The sequence below is a fragment of the Pholcus phalangioides genome, unplaced genomic scaffold (genome assembly GCF_987345545.1).
Source record: "Pholcus phalangioides strain wild (caught in Gottingen) unplaced genomic scaffold, Ppha-v1.0 ptg000010l_1, whole genome shotgun sequence".
NCBI classification, from domain to species: domain Eukaryota; kingdom Metazoa; phylum Arthropoda; class Arachnida; order Araneae; family Pholcidae; genus Pholcus; species Pholcus phalangioides.
In genome coordinates this window covers 9,800,272-9,823,449 of record NW_028301603.1, presented here as the reverse complement: position 1 = coordinate 9,823,449, position 23,178 = coordinate 9,800,272, and the positions used below count along the sequence as shown (strand labels likewise).

At 39.7% G+C, this 23,178-nt stretch overlaps 9 non-coding genes across 9 annotated transcripts; all 9 read right to left on the bottom strand.

Annotated features, from left to right (window-relative positions):
• Positions 1–987: 987 nt before the first annotated feature.
• TRNAS-GGA (transfer RNA serine (anticodon GGA)) lies at positions 988–1,061 on the bottom strand. Its single transcript has one exon. It is a non-coding gene; the product is annotated as a tRNA-Ser (tRNA).
• A 2,037-nt stretch (positions 1,062–3,098) lies between these two features.
• On the bottom strand, positions 3,099–3,172 carry TRNAS-GGA (transfer RNA serine (anticodon GGA)). Its single transcript has one exon. It is a non-coding gene; the product is annotated as a tRNA-Ser (tRNA).
• Positions 3,173–6,425: 3,253 nt separating this feature from the next.
• On the bottom strand, positions 6,426–6,499 carry TRNAS-GGA (transfer RNA serine (anticodon GGA)). Its single transcript has one exon. It is a non-coding gene; the product is annotated as a tRNA-Ser (tRNA).
• Positions 6,500–9,752: 3,253 nt separating this feature from the next.
• TRNAS-GGA (transfer RNA serine (anticodon GGA)) lies at positions 9,753–9,826 on the bottom strand. The gene has a single exon. It is a non-coding gene; the product is annotated as a tRNA-Ser (tRNA).
• Positions 9,827–12,775: 2,949 nt separating this feature from the next.
• On the bottom strand, positions 12,776–12,849 carry TRNAS-GGA (transfer RNA serine (anticodon GGA)). The gene has a single exon. It is a non-coding gene; the product is annotated as a tRNA-Ser (tRNA).
• A 3,557-nt stretch (positions 12,850–16,406) lies between these two features.
• Positions 16,407–16,480, bottom strand: TRNAS-CGA (transfer RNA serine (anticodon CGA)). Its single transcript has one exon. It is a non-coding gene; the product is annotated as a tRNA-Ser (tRNA).
• A 1,125-nt stretch (positions 16,481–17,605) lies between these two features.
• On the bottom strand, positions 17,606–17,679 carry TRNAS-GGA (transfer RNA serine (anticodon GGA)). Its single transcript has one exon. It is a non-coding gene; the product is annotated as a tRNA-Ser (tRNA).
• Positions 17,680–19,108: 1,429 nt separating this feature from the next.
• Positions 19,109–19,182, bottom strand: TRNAS-GGA (transfer RNA serine (anticodon GGA)). Its single transcript has one exon. It is a non-coding gene; the product is annotated as a tRNA-Ser (tRNA).
• A 1,159-nt stretch (positions 19,183–20,341) lies between these two features.
• TRNAS-GGA (transfer RNA serine (anticodon GGA)) lies at positions 20,342–20,415 on the bottom strand. Its single transcript has one exon. It is a non-coding gene; the product is annotated as a tRNA-Ser (tRNA).
• Between the last annotated feature and the right edge of the window lie 2,763 nt (positions 20,416–23,178).

The following is a 23,178-nucleotide window of genomic DNA, read 5'->3' as shown; positions in this document are numbered from 1 at the left end:
CTAGTTCAGTAGTCTAAGACATGAAAACAAAAGAAATTTGTCGTACCGTCAGTGCAGTTTTTTCCGGTATATCTCGGTGGACACGTACAGTTATATGTTTCTAGTTCTGGTGAAGAGACGCACGTTCCTCCATTCTCGCAAGGATTCTGCTCACAAGGATCGACAACTGAATAAAAGAAAGCAGAATTATAATTTTAATGTTCGATCAAGGTGGGTGCTTTCAATAAGTGAAATGATGTATTGCAGAACTCAGCAATTTTACAAGAGCAACAGAAATCGTCCACCGATCGAAACAAATATTCGTCTAGTTCAGTAGTCTAAGACATGAAAACAAAAGAATATTGTCTTACCGTCAGTGCAGTTTTTTCCGGTATATCTCGATGGACACGTACAGTTATATGTTTCTAGTTCTGGCGAAGAGACGCACGTTCCTCCATTCTCGCAAGGATTCTGCTCACAAGGATCGACAACTGAATAAAAGAAAGCAGAATTATAATTTTAATGTTCGATCAAGGTGGGTGCTTTCAATAAGTGAAATGATGTATTGCAGAACTCAGCAATTTTACAAGAGCAACAGAAATCGTCCACCGATCGAAACAAATATTCGTCTAGTTCAGTAGTCTAAGACATGAAAACAAAAGAATATTGTCTTACCGTCAGTGCAGTTTTTTCCGGTATATCTCGGTGGACACGTACAGTTATATGTTTCTAGTTCTGGCGAAGAGACGCACGTTCCTCCATTCTCGCAAGGATTCTGCTCACAAGGATCCACAACTGAATAGAAGAAAATTGAATTATAATTTTAAGGTTCGATCAAGGTGGGTTCACATGAGAATAACTGAAATGATATGGCAGAACTCATCAATTTTACAAGAACAACAGAAATCCTCCACCGATCGAAACAAATATTCGTCTAGATCAGTAGAAAGAAGGTTTTTAACAACTGGCGGTTGCGAAGATATATTTCGGAAAGAGAGAAAATTCACCTGCCCCTGCGGGGAATCGAACCCACGTCCTTTCACTTTCCAGGTGAACGCCCTAGACCACTAGACTACAGAGGCACCGAATCTCTCAATTATTCCTTGGAGCTCGTGTACACTGAAATGGACCGTACATGGACGGCCGGACCAGACTCAGGCCAAGCAAGAGCCAGTTGTTAAAAACCTTCGTATGGTATCGGAAAGTGACGTCATCCTTGTATAGATCAGTAGTCTAACACATGAAAACAAAAGAAATTTGTCGTACCGTCAGTGCAGTTTTTTCCGGTATATCTCGATGGACACGTACAGTTATATGTTTCTAGTTCTGGCGAAGAGACGCACGTTCCTCCATTCTCGCAAGGATTCTGCTCACAAGGATCCACAACTGAATAGAAGAAAATTGAATTATAATTTTAAGGTTCGATCAAGGTGGGTGCTTTCAATAAGTGAAATGATATATTGTAGAACTCATCAATTTTACAAGAGCAACAGAAATCATCCACCGATCGAAACAAATATTCGTCTAGTTCAGTAGTCTATGACATGAAAACAAAAGAAATTTGTCGTACCGTCAGTGCAGTTTTTTCCGGTATATCTCGGTGGACACGTACAGTTATATGTTTCTAGTTCTGGTGAAGAGACGCACGTTCCTCCATTCTCGCAAGGATTCTGCTCACAAGGATCGACAACTGAATAAAAGAAAGCAGAATTATAATTTTAATGTTCGATCAAGGTGGGTGCTTTCAATAAGTGAAATGATGTATTGCAGAACTCAGCAATTTTACAAGAGCAACAGAAATCGTCCACCGATCGAAACTAATATTCGTCGAGTTCAGTAGTCTAAGACATGAAAACAAAAGAAATTTGTCTTACCGTCAGTGCAGTTTTTTCCGGTATATCTCGATGGACACGTACAGTTATATGTTTCTAGTTCTGGCGAAGAGACGCACGTTCCTCCATTCTCGCAAGGATTCTGCTCACAAGGATCCACAACTGAATAGAAGAAAATGTAATTATAATTTTAAGGTTCGATCAAGGTGGGTGCTTTCAATAAGTGAAATGATGTATTGCAGAACTCAGCAATTTTACAAGAGCAACAGAAATCGTCCACCGATCGAAACAAATATTCGTCGAGTTCAGTAGTCTAAGACATGAAAACAAAAGAAATTTGTCTTACCGTCAGTGCAGTTTTTTCCGGTATATCTCGGTGGACACCTACAGTTATATGTTTCTAGTTCTGGCGAAGAGACGCACGTTCCTCCATTCTCGCAAGGATTCTGCTCACAAGGATCGACAACTGAATAAAAGAAAGCAGAATTATAATTTTAATGTTCGATCAAGGTGGGTTCTTTCAATAAGTGAAATGATGTATTGCAGAACTCAGCAATTTTACAAGAGCAACAGAAATCGTCCACCGATCGAACCAAATATTCGTCTAGTTCAGTAGTATAAGACATGAAAACAAAAGAAATTTGTCGTACCGTCAGTGCAGTTTTCTCCGGTATATCTCGGTGGACACCTACAGTTATATGTTTCTAGTTCTGGTGAAGAGACGCACGTTCCTCCATTCTCGCAAGGATTCTGCTCACAAGGATCCACAACTGAATAGAAGAAAATGGAATTATAATTTTAAGGTTCGATCAAGGTGGGTGCTTTCAATAAGTGAAATGATGTATTGCAGAACTCAGCAATTTTACAAGAGCAACAGAAATCGTCCACCGATCGAAACTAATATTCGTCGAGTTCAGTAGTCTAAGACATGAAAACAAAAGAAATTTGTCTTACCGTCAGTGCAGTTTTTTCCGGTATATCTCGATGGACACGTACAGTTATATGTTTCTAGTTCTGGCGAAGAGACGCACGTTCCTCCATTCTCGCAAGGATTCTGCTCACAAGGATCCACAACTGAATAGAAGAAAATTGAATTATAATTTTAAGGTTCGATCAAGGTGGGTTCACATGAGAATAACTGAAATGATATGGCAGAACTCATCAATTTTACAAGAACAACAGAAATCCTCCACCGATCGAAACAAATATTCGTCTAGATCAGTAGAAAGAAGGTTTTTAACAACTGGCGGTTGCGAAGATATATTTCGGAAAGAGAGAAAATTCACCTGCCCCTGCGGGGAATCGAACCCACGTCCTTTCACTTTCCAGGTGAACGCCCTAGACCACTAGACTACAGAGGCACCGAATCTCTCAATTATTCCTTGGAGCTCGTGTACACTGAAATGGACCGTACATGGACGGCCGGACCAGACTCAGGCCAAGCAAGAGCCAGTTGTTAAAAACCTTCGTATGGTATCGGAAAGTGACGTCATCCTTGTATAGATCAGTAGTCTAACACATGAAAACAAAAGAAATTTGTCGTACCGTCAGTGCAGTTTTTTCCGGTATATCTCGATGGACACGTACAGTTATATGTTTCTAGTTCTGGCGAAGAGACGCACGTTCCTCCATTCTCGCAAGGATTCTGCTCACAAGGATCCACAACTGAATAGAAGAAAATTGAATTATAATTTTAAGGTTCGATCAAGGTGGGTGCTTTCAATAAGTGAAATGATATATTGTAGAACTCATCAATTTTACAAGAGCAACAGAAATCATCCACCGATCGAAACAAATATTCGTCTAGTTCAGTAGTCTATGACATGAAAACAAAAGAAATTTGTCGTACCGTCAGTGCAGTTTTTTCCGGTATATCTCGGTGGACACGTACAGTTATATGTTTCTAGTTCTGGTGAAGAGACGCACGTTCCTCCATTCTCGCAAGGATTCTGCTCACAAGGATCGACAACTGAATAAAAGAAAGCAGAATTATAATTTTAATGTTCGATCAAGGTGGGTGCTTTCAATAAGTGAAATGATGTATTGCAGAACTCAGCAATTTTACAAGAGCAACAGAAATCGTCCACCGATCGAAACAAATATTCGTCTAGTTCAGTAGTTTAAGACATGAAAACAAAAGAAATTTGCCGTACCATCAGTGCAGTTTTCTCCGGTATATCTCGGTGGACACCTACAGTTATATGTTTCTAGTTCTGGTGAAGAGACGCACGTTCCTCCATTCTCGCAAGGATTCTGCTCACAAGGATCCACAACTGAATAGAAGAAAATGTAATTATAATTTTAAGGTTCGATCAAGGTGGGTGCTTTCAATAAGTGAAATGATGTATTGCAGAACTCAGCAATTTTACAAGAGCAACAGAAATCGTCCACCGATCGAAACTAATATTTGTCGAGTTCAGTAGTCTAAGACATGAAAACAAAAGAAATTTGTCTTACCGTCAGTGCAGTTTTTTCCGGTATATCTCGATGGACACGTACAGTTATATGTTTCTAGTTCTGGCGAAGAGACGCACGTTCCTCCATTCTCGCAAGGATTCTGCTCACAAGGATCCACAACTGAATAGAAGAAAATGTAATTATAATTTTAAGGTTCGATCAAGGTGGGTGCTTTCAATAAGTGAAATGATGTATTGCAGAACTCAGCAATTTTACAAGAGCAACAGAAATCGTCCACCGATCGAAACAAATATTCGTCGAGTTCAGTAGTCTAAGACATGAAAACAAAAGAAATTTGTCTTACCGTCAGTGCAGTTTTTTCCGGTATATCTCGGTGGACACCTACAGTTATATGTTTCTAGTTCTGGCGAAGAGACGCACGTTCCTCCATTCTCGCAAGGATTCTGCTCACAAGGATCGACAACTGAATAAAAGAAAGCAGAATTATAATTTTAATGTTCGATCAAGGTGGGTTCTTTCAATAAGTGAAATGATGTATTGCAGAACTCAGCAATTTTACAAGAGCAACAGAAATCGTCCACCGATCGAACCAAATATTCGTCTAGTTCAGTAGTATAAGACATGAAAACAAAAGAAATTTGTCGTACCGTCAGTGCAGTTTTCTCCGGTATATCTCGGTGGACACCTACAGTTATATGTTTCTAGTTCTGGTGAAGAGACGCACGTTCCTCCATTCTCGCAAGGATTCTGCTCACAAGGATCCACAACTGAATAGAAGAAAATGGAATTATAATTTTAAGGTTCGATCAAGGTGGGTGCTTTCAATAAGTGAAATGATATATTGTAGAACTCATCAATTTTACAAGAGCAACAGAAATCATCCACCGATCGAAACAAATATTCGTCTAATTCAGTAGTCTAAGACATGAAAACAAAAGAAATTTGTCGTACCGTCAGTGCAGTTTTTTCCGGTATATCTCGATGGACACGTACAGTTATATGTTTCTAGTTCTGGCGAAGAGACGCACGTTCCTCCATTCTCGCAAGGATTCTGCTCACAAGGATCCACAACTGAATAGAAGAAAATTGAATTATAATTTTAAGGTTCGATCAAGGTGGGTGCTTTCAATAAGTGAAATGATATATTGTAGAACTCATCAATTTTACAAGAGCAACAGAAATCATCCACCGATCGAAACAAATATTCGTCTAGTTCAGTAGTCTATGACATGAAAACAAAAGAAATTTGTCGTACCGTCAGTGCAGTTTTTTCCGGTATATCTCGGTGGACACGTACAGTTATATGTTTCTAGTTCTGGTGAAGAGACGCACGTTCCTCCATTCTCGCAAGGATTCTGCTCACAAGGATCGACAACTGAATAAAAGAAAGCAGAATTATAATTTTAATGTTCGATCAAGGTGGGTGCTTTCAATAAGTGAAATGATGTATTGCAGAACTCAGCAATTTTACAAGAGCAACAGAAATCGTCCACCGATCGAAACAAATATTCGTCTAGTTCAGTAGTCTAAGACATGAAAACAAAAGAATATTGTCTTACCGTCAGTGCAGTTTTTTCCGGTATATCTCGATGGACACGTACAGTTATATGTTTCTAGTTCTGGCGAAGAGACGCACGTTCCTCCATTCTCGCAAGGATTCTGCTCACAAGGATCGACAACTGAATAAAAGAAAGCAGAATTATAATTTTAATGTTCGATCAAGGTGGGTGCTTTCAATAAGTGAAATGATGTATTGCAGAACTCAGCAATTTTACAAGAGCAACAGAAATCGTCCACCGATCGAAACAAATATTCGTCTAGTTCAGTAGTCTAAGACATGAAAACAAAAGAATATTGTCTTACCGTCAGTGCAGTTTTTTCCGGTATATCTCGGTGGACACGTACAGTTATATGTTTCTAGTTCTGGCGAAGAGACGCACGTTCCTCCATTCTCGCAAGGATTCTGCTCACAAGGATCCACAACTGAATAGAAGAAAATTGAATTATAATTTTAAGGTTCGATCAAGGTGGGTTCACATGAGAATAACTGAAATGATATGGCAGAACTCATCAATTTTACAAGAACAACAGAAATCCTCCACCGATCGAAACAAATATTCGTCTAGATCAGTAGAAAGAAGGTTTTTAACAACTGGCGGTTGCGAAGATATATTTCGGAAAGAGAGAAAATTCACCTGCCCCTGCGGGGAATCGAACCCACGTCCTTTCACTTTCCAGGTGAACGCCCTAGACCACTAGACTACAGAGGCACCGAATCTCTCAATTATTCCTTGGAGCTCGTGTACACTGAAATGGACCGTACATGGACGGCCGGACCAGACTCAGGCCAAGCAAGAGCCAGTTGTTAAAAACCTTCGTATGGTATCGGAAAGTGACGTCATCCTTGTATAGATCAGTAGTCTAACACATGAAAACAAAAGAAATTTGTCGTACCGTCAGTGCAGTTTTTTCCGGTATATCTCGATGGACACGTACAGTTATATGTTTCTAGTTCTGGCGAGGAGACGCACGTTCCTCCATTCTCGCAAGGATTCTGCTCACAAGGATCCACAACTGAATAGAAGAAAATTGAATTATAATTTTAAGGTTCGATCAAGGTGGGTGCTTTCAATAAGTGAAATGATGTATTGCAGAACTCAGCAATTTTACAAGAGCAACAGAAATCGTCCACCGATCGAAACAAATATTCGTCTAGTTCAGTAGTCTCAGACATGAAAACAAAAGAAATTTGTCGTACCGTCAGTGCAGTTTTCTCCGGTATATCTCGGTTGACACGTACAGTTATATGTTTCTAGTTCTGGCGAAGAGACGCACGTTCCTCCATTCTCGCAAGGATTCTGCTCACAAGGATCGACAACTGAATAAAAGAAAGCAGAATTATAATTTTAATGTTCGATCAAGGTGGGTGCTTTCAATAAGTGAAATGATATATTGTAGAACTCATCAATTTTACAAGAGCAACAGAAATCATCCACCGATCGAAACAAATATTCGTCTAGTTCAGTAGTCTAAGACATGAAAACAAAAGAAATTTGTCGTACCGTCAGTGCAGTTTTTTCCGGTATATCTCGGTGGACACCTACAGTTATATGTTTCTAGTTCTGGCGAAGAGACGCACGTTCCTCCATTCTCGCAAGGATTCTGCTCACAAGGATCGACAACTGAATAAAAGAAAGCGGAATTATAATTTTAATGTTCGATCAAGGTGGGTTCTTTCAATAAGTGAAATGATGTATTGCAGAACTCAGCAATTTTACAAGAGCAACAGAAATCGTCCACCGATCGAACCAAATATTCGTCTAGTTCAGTAGTATAAGACATGAAAACAAAAGAAATTTGTCGTACCGTCAGTGCAGTTTTCTCCGGTATATCTCGGTGGACACCTACAGTTATATGTTTCTAGTTCTGGTGAAGAGACGCACGTTCCTCCATTCTCGCAAGGATTCTGCTCACAAGGATCCACAACTGAATAGAAGAAAATGGAATTATAATTTTAAGGTTCGATCAAGGTGGGCGCTTTCAATAAGTGAAATGATGTATTGCAGAACTCAGCAATTTTACAAGAGCAACAGAAATCGTCCACCGATCGAAACAAATATTCGTCTAGTTCAGTAGTCTCAGACATGAAAACAAAAGAAATTTGTCGTACCGTCAGTGCAGTTTTCTCCGGTATATCTCGGTGGACACGTACAGTTATATGTTTCTAGTTCTGGCGAAGAGACGCACGTTCCTCCATTCTCGCAAGGATTCTGCTCACAAGGATCGACAACTGAATAAAAGAAAGCAGAATTATAATTTTAATGTTCGATCAAGGTGGGTGCTTTCAATAAGTGAAATGATATATTGTAGAACTCATCAATTTTACAAGAGCAACAGAAATCATCCACCGATCGAAACAAATATTCGTCTAGTTGAGTAGTCTAAGACATGAAAACAAAAGAATATTGTCTTACCGTCAGTGCAGTTTTTTCCGGTATATCTCGATGGACACGTACAGTTATATGTTTCTAGTTCTGGCGAAGAGACGCACGTTCCTCCATTCTCGCAAGGATTCTGCTCACAAGGATCCACAACTGAATAGAAGAAAATTGAATTATAATTTTAAGGTTCGATCAAGGTGGGTGCTTTCAATAAGTGAAATGATATATTGTAGAACTCATCAATTTTACAAGAGCAACAGAAATCATCCACCGATCGAAACAAATATTCGTCTAATTCAGTAGTCTAAGACATGAAAACAAAAGAAATTTGTCGTACCGTCAGTGCAGTTTTTTCCGGTATATCTCGATGGACACGTACAGTTATATGTTTCTAGTTCTGGCGAAGAGACGCACGTTCCTCCATTCTCGCAAGGATTCTGCTCACAAGGATCCACAACTGAATAGAAGAAAATTGAATTATAATTTTAAGGTTCGATCAAGGTGGGTGCTTTCAATAAGTGAAATGATATATTGTAGAACTCATCAATTTTACAAGAGCAACAGAAATCATCCACCGATCGAAACAAATATTCGTCTAGTTCAGTAGTCTATGACATGAAAACAAAAGAAATTTGTCGTACCGTCAGTGCAGTTTTTTCCGGTATATCTCGGTGGACACGTACAGTTATATGTTTCTAGTTCTGGTGAAGAGACGCACGTTCCTCCATTCTCGCAAGGATTCTGCTCACAAGGATCGACAACTGAATAAAAGAAAGCAGAATTATAATTTTAATGTTCGATCAAGGTGGGTGCTTTCAATAAGTGAAATGATGTATTGCAGAACTCAGCAATTTTACAAGAGCAACAGAAATCGTCCACCGATCGAAACAAATATTCGTCTAGTTCAGTAGTCTAAGACATGAAAACAAAAGAATATTGTCTTACCGTCAGTGCAGTTTTTTCCGGTATATCTCGATGGACACGTACAGTTATATGTTTCTAGTTCTGGCGAAGAGACGCACGTTCCTCCATTCTCGCAAGGATTCTGCTCACAAGGATCGACAACTGAATAAAAGAAAGCAGAATTATAATTTTAATGTTCGATCAAGGTGGGTGCTTTCAATAAGTGAAATGATGTATTGCAGAACTCAGCAATTTTACAAGAGCAACAGAAATCGTCCACCGATCGAAACAAATATTCGTCTAGTTCAGTAGTCTAAGACATGAAAACAAAAGAATATTGTCTTACCGTCAGTGCAGTTTTTTCCGGTATATCTCGGTGGACACGTACAGTTATATGTTTCTAGTTCTGGCGAAGAGACGCACGTTCCTCCATTCTCGCAAGGATTCTGCTCACAAGGATCCACAACTGAATAGAAGAAAATTGAATTATAATTTTAAGGTTCGATCAAGGTGGGTTCACATGAGAATAACTGAAATGATATGGCAGAACTCATCAATTTTACAAGAACAACAGAAATCCTCCACCGATCGAAACAAATATTCGTCTAGATCAGTAGAAAGAAGGTTTTTAACAACTGGCGGTTGCGAAGATATATTTCGGAAAGAGAGAAAATTCACCTGCCCCTGCGGGGAATCGAACCCACGTCCTTTCACTTTCCAGGTGAACGCCCTAGACCACTAGACTACAGAGGCACCGAATCTCTCAATTATTCCTTGGAGCTCGTGTACACTGAAATGGACCGTACATGGACGGCCGGACCAGACTCAGGCCAAGCAAGAGCCAGTTGTTAAAAACCTTCGTATGGTATCGGAAAGTGACGTCATCCTTGTATAGATCAGTAGTCTAACACATGAAAACAAAAGAAATTTGTCGTACCGTCAGTGCAGTTTTTTCCGGTATATCTCGATGGACACGTACAGTTATATGTTTCTAGTTCTGGCGAGGAGACGCACGTTCCTCCATTCTCGCAAGGATTCTGCTCACAAGGATCCACAACTGAATAGAAGAAAATTGAATTATAATTTTAAGGTTCGATCAAGGTGGGTGCTTTCAATAAGTGAAATGATGTATTGCAGAACTCAGCAATTTTACAAGAGCAACAGAAATCGTCCACCGATCGAAACAAATATTCGTCTAGTTCAGTAGTCTCAGACATGAAAACAAAAGAAATTTGTCGTACCGTCAGTGCAGTTTTCTCCGGTATATCTCGGTGGACACGTACAGTTATATGTTTCTAGTTCTGGCGAAGAGACGCACGTTCCTCCATTCTCGCAAGGATTCTGCTCACAAGGATCGACAACTGAATAAAAGAAAGCAGAATTATAATTTTAATGTTCGATCAAGGTGGGTGCTTTCAATAAGTGAAATGATATATTGTAGAACTCATCAATTTTACAAGAGCAACAGAAATCATCCACCGATCGAAACAAATATTCGTCTAGTTCAGTAGTCTAAGACATGAAAACAAAAGAAATTTGTCGTACCGTCAGTGCAGTTTTTTCCGGTATATCTCGGTGGACACCTACAGTTATATGTTTCTAGTTCTGGCGAAGAGACGCACGTTCCTCCATTCTCGCAAGGATTCTGCTCACAAGGATCGACAACTGAATAAAAGAAAGCGGAATTATAATTTTAATGTTCGATCAAGGTGGGTTCTTTCAATAAGTGAAATGATGTATTGCAGAACTCAGCAATTTTACAAGAGCAACAGAAATCGTCCACCGATCGAACCAAATATTCGTCTAGTTCAGTAGTATAAGACATGAAAACAAAAGAAATTTGTCGTACCGTCAGTGCAGTTTTCTCCGGTATATCTCGGTGGACACCTACAGTTATATGTTTCTAGTTCTGGTGAAGAGACGCACGTTCCTCCATTCTCGCAAGGATTCTGCTCACAAGGATCCACAACTGAATAGAAGAAAATGGAATTATAATTTTAAGGTTCGATCAAGGTGGGCGCTTTCAATAAGTGAAATGATGTATTGCAGAACTCAGCAATTTTACAAGAGCAACAGAAATCGTCCACCGATCGAAACAAATATTCGTCTAGTTCAGTAGTCTCAGACATGAAAACAAAAGAAATTTGTCGTACCGTCAGTGCAGTTTTCTCCGGTATATCTCGGTGGACACGTACAGTTATATGTTTCTAGTTCTGGCGAAGAGACGCACGTTCCTCCATTCTCGCAAGGATTCTGCTCACAAGGATCGACAACTGAATAAAAGAAAGCAGAATTATAATTTTAATGTTCGATCAAGGTGGGTGCTTTCAATAAGTGAAATGATATATTGTAGAACTCATCAATTTTACAAGAGCAACAGAAATCATCCACCGATCGAAACAAATATTCGTCTAGTTGAGTAGTCTAAGACATGAAAACAAAAGAATATTGTCTTACCGTCAGTGCAGTTTTTTCCGGTATATCTCGATGGACACGTACAGTTATATGTTTCTAGTTCTGGCGAAGAGACGCACGTTCCTCCATTCTCGCAAGGATTCTGCTCACAAGGATCCACAACTGAATAGAAGAAAATTGAATTATAATTTTAAGGTTCGATCAAGGTGGGTGCTTTCAATAAGTGAAATGATATATTGTAGAACTCATCAATTTTACAAGAGCAACAGAAATCATCCACCGATCGAAACAAATATTCGTCTAGTTCAGTAGTCTAAGACATGAAAACAAAAGAAATTTGTCGTACCGTCAGTGCAGTTTTTTCCGGTATATCTCGGTGGACACGTACAGTTATATGTTTCTAGTTCTGGCGAAGAGACGCACGTTCCTCCATTCTCGCAAGGATTCTGCTCACAAGGATCGACAACTGAATAAAAGAAAGCAGAATTATAATTTTAATGTTCGATCAAGGTGGGTGCTTTCAATAAGTGAAATGATGTATTGCAGAACTCAGCAATTTTACAAGAGCAACAGAAATCGTCCACCGATCGAAACAAATATTCGTCTAGTTCAGTAGTCTAAGACATGAAAACAAAAGAATATTGTCTTACCGTCAGTGCAGTTTTTTCCGGTATATCTCGATGGACACGTACAGTTATATGTTTCTAGTTCTGGCGAAGAGACGCACGTTCCTCCATTCTCGCAAGGATTCTGCTCACAAGGATCGACAACTGAATAAAAGAAAGCAGAATTATAATTTTAATGTTCGATCAAGGTGGGTGCTTTCAATAAGTGAAATGATGTATTGCAGAACTCAGCAATTTTACAAGAGCAACAGAAATCGTCCACCGATCGAAACAAATATTCGTCTAGTTCAGTAGTCTAAGACATGAAAACAAAAGAATATTGTCTTACCGTCAGTGCAGTTTTTTCCGGTATATCTCGGTGGACACGTACAGTTATATGTTTCTAGTTCTGGCGAAGAGACGCACGTTCCTCCATTCTCGCAAGGATTCTGCTCACAAGGATCCACAACTGAATAGAAGAAAATTGAATTATAATTTTAAGGTTCGATCAAGGTGGGTTCACATGAGAATAACTGAAATGATATGGCAGAACTCATCAATTTTACAAGAACAACAGAAATCCTCCACCGATCGAAACAAATATTCGTCTAGATCAGTAGAAAGAAGGTTTTTAACAACTGGCGGTTGCGAAGATATATTTCGGAAAGAGAGAAAATTCACCTGCCCCTGCGGGGAATCGAACCCACGTCCTTTCACTTTCCAGGTGAACGCCCTAGACCACTAGACTACAGAGGCACCGAATCTCTCAATTATTCCTTGGAGCTCGTGTACACTGAAATGGACCGTACATGGACGGCCGGACCAGACTCAGGCCAAGCAAGAGGCAGTTGTTAAAAACCTTCGTATGGTATCGGAAAGTGACGTCATCCTTGTATAGATCAGTAGTCTAACACATGAAAACAAAAGAAATTTGTCGTACCGTCAGTGCAGTTTTTTCCGGTATATCTCGATGGACACGTACAGTTATATGTTTCTAGTTCTGGCGAAGAGACGCACGTTCCTCCATTCTCGCAAGGATTCTGCTCACAAGGATCCACAACTGAATAGAAGAAAATTGAATTATAATTTTAAGGTTCGATCAAGGTGGGTGCTTTCAATAAGTGAAATGATATATTGTAGAACTCATCAATTTTACAAGAGCAACAGAAATCATCCACCGATCGAAACAAATATTCGTCTAGTTCAGTAGTCTATGACATGAAAACAAAAGAAATTTGTCGTACCGTCAGTGCAGTTTTTTCCGGTATATCTCGGTGGACACGTACAGTTATATGTTTCTAGTTCTGGTGAAGAGACGCACGTTCCTCCATTCTCGCAAGGATTCTGCTCACAAGGATCGACAACTGAATAAAAGAAAGCAGAATTATAATTTTAATGTTCGATCAAGGTGGGTGCTTTCAATAAGTGAAATGATGTATTGCAGAACTCAGCAATTTTACAAGAGCAACAGAAATCGTCCACCGATCGAAACAAATATTCGTCTAGTTCAGTAGTTTAAGACATGAAAACAAAAGAAATTTGCCGTACCATCAGTGCAGTTTTCTCCGGTATATCTCGGTGGACACCTACAGTTATATGTTTCTAGTTCTGGTGAAGAGACGCACGTTCCTCCATTCTCGCAAGGATTCTGCTCACAAGGATCCACAACTGAATAGAAGAAAATGTAATTATAATTTTAAGGTTCGATCAAGGTGGGTGCTTTCAATAAGTGAAATGATGTATTGCAGAACTCAGCAATTTTACAAGAGCAACAGAAATCGTCCACCGATCGAAACAAATATTCGTCGAGTTCAGTAGTCTAAGACATGAAAACAAAAGAAATTTGTCTTACCGTCAGTGCAGTTTTTTCCGGTATATCTCGGTGGACACGTACAGTTATATGTTTCTAGTTCTGGTGAAGAGACGCACGTTCCTCCATTCTCGCAAGGATTCTGCTCACAAGGATCGACAACTGAATAAAAGAAAGCAGAATTATAATTTTAATGTTCGATCAAGGTGGGTTCTTTCAATAAGTGAAATGATGTATTGCAGAACTCAGCAATTTTACAAGAGCAACAGAAATCGTCCACCGATCGAACCAAATATTCGTCTAGTTCAGTAGTATAAGACATGAAAACAAAAGAAATTTGTCGTACCGTCAGTGCAGTTTTCTCCGGTATATCTCGGTGGACACCTACAGTTATATGTTTCTAGTTCTGGTGAAGAGACGCACGTTCCTCCATTCTCGCAAGGATTCTGCTCACAAGGATCCACAACTGAATAGAAGAAAATGGAATTATAATTTTAAGGTTCGATCAAGGTGGGCGCTTTCAATAAGTGAAATGATGTATTGCAGAACTCAGCAATTTTACAAGAGCAACAGAAATCGTCCACCGATCGAAACAAATATTCGTCTAGTTCAGTAGTCTCAGACATGAAAACAAAAGAAATTTGTCGTACCGTCAGTGCAGTTTTCTCCGGTATATCTCGGTGGACACGTACAGTTATATGTTTCTAGTTCTGGCGAAGAGACGCACGTTCCTCCATTCTCGCAAGGATTCTGCTCACAAGGATCGACAACTGAATAAAAGAAAGCAGAATTATAATTTTAATGTTCGATCAAGGTGGGTGCTTTCAATAAGTGAAATGATATATTGTAGAACTCATCAATTTTACAAGAGCAACAGAAATCATCCACCGATCGAAACAAATATTCGTCTAGTTGAGTAGTCTAAGACATGAAAACAAAAGAATATTGTCTTACCGTCAGTGCAGTTTTTTCCGGTATATCTCGATGGACACGTACAGTTATATGTTTCTAGTTCTGGCGAAGAGACGCACGTTCCTCCATTCTCGCAAGGATTCTGCTCACAAGGATCCACAACTGAATAGAAGAAAATTGAATTATAATTTTAAGGTTCGATCAAGGTGGGTGCTTTCAATAAGTGAAATGATATATTGTAGAACTCATCAATTTTACAAGAGCAACAGAAATCATCCACCGATCGAAACAAATATTCGTCTAATTCAGTAGTCTAAGACATGAAAACAAAAGAAATTTGTCGTACCGTCAGTGCAGTTTTTTCCGGTATATCTCGATGGACACGTACAGTTATATGTTTCTAGTTCTGGCGAAGAGACGCACGTTCCTCCATTCTCGCAAGGATTCTGCTCACAAGGATCCACAACTGAATAGAAGAAAATTGAATTATAATTTTAAGGTTCGATCAAGGTGGGTGCTTTCAATAAGTGAAATGATATATTGTAGAACTCATCAATTTTACAAGAGCAACAGAAATCATCCACCGATCGAAACAAATATTCGTCTAGTTCAGTAGTCTATGACATGAAAACAAAAGAAATTTGTCGTACCGTCAGTGCAGTTTTTTCCGGTATATCTCGGTGGACACGTACAGTTATATGTTTCTAGTTCTGGTGAAGAGACGCACGTTCCTCCATTCTCGCAAGGATTCTGCTCACAAGGATCGACAACTGAATAAAAGAAAGCAGAATTATAATTTTAATGTTCGATCAAGGTGGGTGCTTTCAATAAGTGAAATGATGTATTGCAGAACTCAGCAATTTTACAAGAGCAACAGAAATCGTCCACCGATCGAAACAAATATTCGTCTAGTTCAGTAGTCTAAGACATGAAAACAAAAGAATATTGTCTTACCGTCAGTGCAGTTTTTTCCGGTATATCTCGATGGACACGTACAGTTATATGTTTCTAGTTCTGGCGAAGAGACGCACGTTCCTCCATTCTCGCAAGGATTCTGCTCACAAGGATCGACAACTGAATAAAAGAAAGCAGAATTATAATTTTAATGTTCGATCAAGGTGGGTGCTTTCAATAAGTGAAATGATGTATTGCAGAACTCAGCAATTTTACAAGAGCAACAGAAATCGTCCACCGATCGAAACAAATATTCGTCTAGTTCAGTAGTCTAAGACATGAAAACAAAAGAATATTGTCTTACCGTCAGTGCAGTTTTTTCCGGTATATCTCGGTGGACACGTACAGTTATATGTTTCTAGTTCTGGCGAAGAGACGCACGTTCCTCCATTCTCGCAAGGATTCTGCTCACAAGGATCCACAACTGAATAGAAGAAAATTGAATTATAATTTTAAGGTTCGATCAAGGTGGGTTCACATGAGAATAACTGAAATGATATGGCAGAACTCATCAATTTTACAAGAACAACAGAAATCCTCCACCGATCGAAACAAATATTCGTCTAGATCAGTAGAAAGAAGGTTTTTAACAACTGGCGGTTGCGAAGATATATTTCGGAAAGAGAGAAAATTCACCTGCCCCTGCGGGGAATCGAACCCACGTCCTTTCACTTTCGAGGTGAACGCCCTAGACCACTAGACTACAGAGGCACCGAATCTCTCAATTATTCCTTGGAGCTCGTGTACACTGAAATGGACCGTACATGGACGGCCGGACCAGACTCAGGCCAAGCAAGAGCCAGTTGTTAAAAACCTTCGTATGGTATCGGAAAGTGACGTCATCCTTGTATAGATCAGTAGTCTAACACATGAAAACAAAAGAAATTTGTCGTACCGTCAGTGCAGTTTTTTCCGGTATATCTCGATGGACACGTACAGTTATATGTTTCTAGTTCTGGCGAAGAGACGCACGTTCCTCCATTCTCGCAAGGATTCTGCTCACAAGGATCGACAACTGAATAAAAGAAAGCAGAATTATAATTTTAATGTTCGATCAAGGTGGGTGCTTTCAATAAGTGAAATGATGTATTGCAGAACTCAGCAATTTTACAAGAGCAACAGAAATCGTCCACCGATCGAAACAAATATTCGTCTAGTTCAGTAGTTTAAGACATGAAAACAAAAGAAATTTGCCGTACCATCAGTGCAGTTTTCTCCGGTATATCTCGGTGGACACCTACAGTTATATGTTTCTAGTTCTGGTGAAGAGACGCACGTTCCTCCATTCTCGCAAGGATTCTGCTCACAAGGATCCACAACTGAATAGAAGAAAATGTAATTATAATTTTAAGGTTCGATCAAGGTGGGTGCTTTCAATAAGTGAAATGATGTATTGCAGAACTCAGCAATTTTACAAGAGCAACAGAAATCGTCCACCGATCGAAACTAATATTCGTCGAGTTCAGTAGTCTAAGACATGAAAACAAAAGAAATTTGTCTTACCGTCAGTGCAGTTTTTTCCGGTATATCTCGATGGACACGTACAGTTATATGTTTCTAGTTCTGGCGAAGAGACGCACGTTCCTCCATTCTCGCAAGGATTCTGCTCACAAGGATCCACAACTGAATAGAAGAAAATTGAATTATAATTTTAAGGTTCGATCAAGGTGGGTTCACATGAGAATAACTGAAATGATATGGCAGAACTCATCAATTTTACAAGAACAACAGAAATCCTCCACCGATCGAAACAAATATTCGTCTAGATCAGTAGAAAGAAGGTTTTTAACAACTGGCGGTTGCGAAGATATATTTCGGAAAGAGAGAAAATTCACCTGCCCCTGCGGGGAATCGAACCCACGTCCTTTCACTTTCCAGGTGAACGCCCTAGACCACTAGACTACAGAGGCACCGAATCTCTCAATTATTCCTTGGAGCTCGTGTACACTGAAATGGACCGTACATGGACGGCCGGACCAGACTCAGGCCAAGCAAGAGCCAGTTGTTAAAAACCTTCGTATGGTATCGGAAAGTGACGTCATCCTTGTATAGATCAGTAGTCTAACACATGAAAACAAAAGAAATTTGTCGTACCGTCAGTGCAGTTTTTTCCGGTATATCTCGATGGACACGTACAGTTATATGTTTCTAGTTCTGGCGAAGAGACGCACGTTCCTCCATTCTCGCAAGGATTCTGCTCACAAGGATCCACAACTGAATAGAAGAAAATTGAATTATAATTTTAAGGTTCGATCAAGGTGGGTGCTTTCAATAAGTGAAATGATATATTGTAGAACTCATCAATTTTACAAGAGCAACAGAAATCATCCACCGATCGAAACAAATATTCGTCTAGTTCAGTAGTCTATGACATGAAAACAAAAGAAATTTTTCTTACCGTCAGTGCAGTTTTTTCCGGTATATCTCGGTGGACACGTACAGTTATATGTTTCTAGTTCTGGTGAAGAGACGCACGTTCCTCCATTCTCGCAAGGATTCTGCTCACAAGGATCGACAACTGAATAAAAGAAAGCAGAATTATAATTTTAATGTTCGATCAAGGTGGGTGCTTTCAATAAGTGAAATGATGTATTGCAGAACTCAGCAATTTTACAAGAGCAACAGAAATCGTCCACCGATCGAAACAAATATTCGTCTAGTTCAGTAGTTTAAGACATGAAAACAAAAGAAATTTGCCGTACCATCAGTGCAGTTTTCTCCGGTATATCTCGGTGGACACCTACAGTTATATGTTTCTAGTTCTGGTGAAGAGACGCACGTTCCTCCATTCTCGCAAGGATTCTGCTCACAAGGATCCACAACTGAATAGAAGAAAATGTAATTATAATTTTAAGGTTCGATCAAGGTGGGTGCTTTCAATAAGTGAAATGATGTATTGCAGAACTCAGCAATTTTACAAGAGCAACAGAAATCGTCCACCGATCGAAACTAATATTCGTCGAGTTCAGTAGTCTAAGACATGAAAACAAAAGAAATTTGTCTTACCGTCAGTGCAGTTTTTTCCGGTATATCTCGATGGACACGTACAGTTATATGTTTCTAGTTCTGGCGAAGAGACGCACGTTCCTCCATTCTCGCAAGGATTCTGCTCACAAGGATCCACAACTGAATAGAAGAAAATTGAATTATAATTTTAAGGTTCGATCAAGGTGGGTTCACATGAGAATAACTGAAATGATATGGCAGAACTCATCAATTTTACAAGAACAACAGAAATCCTCCACCGATCGAAACAAATATTCGTCTAGATCAGTAGAAAGAAGGTTTTTAACAACTGGCGGTTGCGAAGATATATTTCGGAAAGAGAGAAAATTCACCTGCCCCTGCGGGGAATCGAACCCACGTCCTTTCACTTTCCAGGTGAACGCCCTAGACCACTAGACTACAGAGGCACCGAATCTCTCAATTATTCCTTGGAGCTCGTGTACACTGAAATGGACCGTACATGGACGGCCGGACCAGACTCAGGCCAAGCAAGAGCCAGTTGTTAAAAACCTTCGTATGGTATCGGAAAGTGACGTCATCCTTGTATAGATCCGTAGTCTAACACATGAAAACAAAAGAAATTTGTCGTACCGTCAGTGCAGTTTTTTCCGGTATATCTCGATGGACACGTACAGTTATATGTTTCTAGTTCTGGCGAAGAGACGCACGTTCCTCCATTCTCGCAAGGATTCTGCTCACAAGGATCCACAACTGAATAGAAGAAAATGTAATTATAATTTTAAGGTTCGATCAAGGTGGGTGCTTTCAATAAGTGAAATGATGTATTGCAGAACTCAGCAATTTTACAAGAGCAACAGAAATCGTCCACCGATCGAAACTAATATTTGTCGAGTTCAGTAGTCTAAGACATGAAAACAAAAGAAATTTGTCTTACCGTCAGTGCAGTTTTTTCCGGTATATCTCGATGGACACGTACAGTTATATGTTTCTAGTTCTAGCGAAGAGACGCACGTTCCTCCATTCTCGCAAGGATTCTGCTCACAAGGATCCACAACTGAATAGAAAAAACGGAATTATAAGTTTAAGGTTCGATCAACGTGGGTTCATGCGAATTATTGAAGTGATATTGCAGAACTCATCAATTTTACAAGAGCAACAGAAATCGTCCACCGATGGAAACAAATATTCGTCTAGATCAGTAGTCTAACTCAGTGGTTCTCAACCGGGGGCCCCTAGGATATTCGAGGGGGGCCATGGATGAAAATCTTTGAAAAGGGGAGCCACGGCTACTGATACGGGGGCCACGAAAAAAATTGTGACATTAAATGTTTTTAGTGAGAGTGACTAAAAAAATTTAATTTGAAACAAAATGCATAGAATGTCTTTTTCGTAATTTTTCCCCTATTCAAGTAACATTAACATGAGGAAGAAGGAAATAAAAAAAGTGGTTCATGTAATCTCGGTGGTCTTACGACTTGGGGGTGATAGCAGGCCCTGACACAAACTATAGAAGAGGTCAAGGATGACGTCACTCTCCGCTATCATACGAAGGTTTTAACAACTGGATGTTGCGAAGATATATTTTGGAAAGAGAGAAAATTCAACTGCCCCTGCGGGGAATCGAACCCACGTCCTTTCACTTTCCGGGTGAACGCCCTAGACCACTAGACTACAGAGGCACCGAATTTCTCAATCTTTCCTTGGAGCTCGTGTACACTGAATTTACAGTTGAATTTTCTCTCTTTCCAAAATATATCTTCGCAACATCCAGTTGTTAAAACCTTCGTATAGAAGAGGTTTAATTAAAATGGAATAACTGTATAGACAGAAGATTGTGTGTTCAGACTTTTCATTCAAAGAGGGCTGCCATAAAGAAAACAGACAAAGATTTGTTGATCATTCATTGACATTCTTTCGATTGCTGGTAGTAAATGTAATCCAAGAAGTAGATGGGTGAAAAATGAAAGCTTGTAAAAAAACCCATCGTTTTCATGCAATTACAGACGGATAGCCATCTAGTTTAGCACAAAGCTATCTTCAGCCAGCACTGAGTGGTGTGATGGGGAATATATTTATAAAAATCGAATAGAGAATGATTGCTCTGGGGTATTTTTTATGAATTTTGAAAGGGGGTGCCAATCCATTGCCTCTGCTGAAAAGAAATAAAGTCGAATTCAGTTATAACGAACTCCAAGAAATCAAATCATACATGGGGAAAAATACCCGCGAAATTTAAATTTTTTTAAACTACATTGCTGTGATAATGTATTGGGACAGGGGCGGCTTAAGCGAGGGTGCAAGGGGTGCGGTGCACTCGGGTGGCAGGTTGTAAGGGGCGGCAGCGTAGCTTTTACTTAAGACAACAAAATTTAACACAGTAAAAATTCACGACATCACGCTTTTGAGTCCTACTATACCTCGACTACGGAAACGTTGAGAAAATAGACAAGGCCTCTGATCGTAATACCAGAAACAAGAATGTAAGCTATCTGGGCGGCTCGAGACAAAATCTGTACCCGTGTGGGACTTATTTTTTGCACCTCCTACCTATTGCTCCCTCCATAGCCCCTACCTCCTGCGTCAGGGAATCTTTCGTGGGGCCTAGAACTCCTTAATACACAGTATATGAAGGCGTCTTAGTGGGGCCCATGTCCGATTTTCCCCGGGGCCCCTTCTACATTTAATTTATAGAGTGAAAAAATAAAAGTTATACGGATTTAGTTCCGTGCCTCGAGCTGGAGCCCTGTCAGCCCTACCCTCAGAAGGTCATGCCCCTTCCTCACAATTTATCCCCAAACAATTCTCAACAAAACATTTTTTCGGCCCTTCATTTCCGATTTTGCGCCTCTCCAGAGCCGACAGTTGGTTTTTCTTGGCCAATGGAATTATTTTTTACCCATTCACCCCGGATTTAGCATCCTCTTAAGCGGTGCCCCGTGTGGCCGCAATGGGTCGCGTGGCCAAGCGCCACCCCTGTGCTCTATTACAAAGACCATTTTGGTTCCCTCACCCATGGCCCCCGCAAGAGCCCGGGATAATTCTCATAATTTTTTGGCTTTTTCAGGCTTTAAATTAACTATAGAAGGGGCTGTGAGAAATCTGACTGGGAGGGGGCCTGCGAAAGATCCCAGCCTAATGGCCCATACCCTCACTCACAATTTGATCCACAATAGTCAAATGAAGGCAAAGGAAAATTTTGGTTTTTCACTTGTCCGGCCCCTGGAATACCAGAAACACCTTTGAAAAAATTTTCTTAATAAAAATTACCCCGGTAAATATCATCTTCACAGGATAAGTGATGATTTCTGACAAAAATAAGTGCTCTTTCAAGGATTAAGTTATTTGGCATTTATTAAGAATGGTAAAATAATTCTAGAACAAAATATTTTCTACTTCAAAAGCGGGGCGTATGGTCACGCACATTTTGCACGGTAAACAATTATGTGCGGCTTTCTTCTGAAAAAAAATCAGGTTTATTTCCAGGTGCCCTTCACCGAATCCCTATCAGACTCCTGGCAGGGTCGCCAGTAGGGGCGGCACATGAGGCTTCGCACCAGGGCGGCAAGTAAGCTCGAGCCACCCCTGTATTGGGACTTCCTCCAAGATTGACACCACATCTTTAAAGTTTTTTTAATCGATACTGTAATGCTTCCTTTTAACTGCCCTACTACTGGCCTGCAGCACATCCTAAATAATTTCAATGCAATTTTCCTATCCTGCAAGAGCAATGTTGTGGACATTAGAAAAAAAAATTCTAAAAAGGCGTATGACTACATTTAAAGCAATTTAAATCCGTTTATTGGAGACTCACTGCATCTGCTGATTTCTAAAAAAAGTGCAATAAATTCTCACGTAAGTCTTCACTTTGAAATGTCCATAACCCGCTCAATGCGTCTCTTTGAATCCGTCAACCTAAAATTTATGGTTTTTAGTGTTGATAATACGCATGCAAAATCAATTCAGTGACACGTTTTCACAATCTGCAAAAACTGCTTGGATTTGATAGTTGGAAATGATGTCTAAATGGCAAAGATTTGGAGTTCGAATCAAAATGAAAATGTCAAATAATTGAAATTGTGCTTCGTATAAATATTTCATTTATACGAAGCACAATTTCAATTATTTGACATTTTAATGAAATATTTTAATATTGAAAGCTATATATATAGAGATTAATCGTGCCCGTAGTCAAACGTCTCAGGAATGTGAAATTTTGTCGTAAAACTGAGAGTGAGGCCCGAATCCCCTTGCGCACAAGTGGAATTTCGAGGCATTTACGCACAACCGAGCTAGTCTTGGCCATTTTTCTTTTTCTCCCCACCCTTTCTTCCTTTTGTTTCCTTCCTAAATTTATAAAAGTAAAAAGGACCTAATCATTATAAAAAGGACTGTTTTCAGATCAAATTGCCGAAGTTCACTTACTTTACTGCAAAAATGGAATG